General features: G+C 47.7%; 1 long non-coding RNA gene across 1 annotated transcript in view; it reads right to left on the bottom strand.

Moving 5' to 3' along the window:
• Window positions 1-359: 359 nt before the first annotated feature.
• The window catches only part of LOC119359643, a 1,074-nt gene continuing 754 nt past the window's right edge, over window positions 360-679 (bottom strand). Inside the window, exon 3 of the long non-coding RNA XR_005172610.1 lies at window positions 360-556. This is a non-coding gene — a long non-coding RNA (uncharacterized LOC119359643). The remainder of the gene's footprint in view (window positions 557-679) is intronic.

Genomic DNA, 679 nt, shown 5'->3' with positions numbered 1-679 from the left:
CGTCGCTACCGCGACGACGTCCGCCTCGACTCGCGTTACGCTAAGACAGGGTGGCAGTGGTGTCACGTGCTCGTCTCGGCGTCCGTCGTCGCTACCGTGACGACGTCCGCCTCGACTCGCGTTTCGCTAAGACAGGGTGGCAGTGGTGTCACGTGCTCGTCTCGGCGTCCGTCGTCGCTACCGCCTCGACTCGCGTTACGCTAAGACAGGATGGCGGTGGTGTCACGTGCTCGTCTCGGCGTCCGTCGTCGCTACCGCGACGACGTCCGCCTCGACTCACACTAAGACAGGGTGGCAGTGGTATTCTTAAGAATTTGACCTGTTTCCAGCCAGATGTTGTTAACATTGTTGTGCAACAGGACCCCATGGAGAATACCCTGGAGTATGTGAGATTTATGTTCATGGGAAAAGAAAAAGAAAAGGTTAGAAATCACAGGGGAATACATACAACCTTGGAAAAACTGTAAAGAGAAATAAATCTGTTTGCAAAAAAGACAGAGGAAATGAAATAAAATTTTCGTTTAGTCACACGTACCGAGTAGTCGAATGGAACACCCTGCAGAAAGAAAGCATAGAAAAAAAGAAAGTTATTTTTCAATGAAAAAGGAAGTTTAAGAACGTTGTGAATAAATAAAACAAAGCACAAAAAAAATGACGTAACAAAAAGCCAGCTGAAATA

The sequence above is a fragment of the Triticum dicoccoides genome, chromosome 2A, assembly GCF_002162155.2.
Source record: "Triticum dicoccoides isolate Atlit2015 ecotype Zavitan chromosome 2A, WEW_v2.0, whole genome shotgun sequence".
Lineage (NCBI taxonomy): Eukaryota > Viridiplantae > Streptophyta > Magnoliopsida > Poales > Poaceae > Triticum > Triticum dicoccoides.
This window is presented reverse-complemented; position numbering and strand designations above follow the sequence as displayed.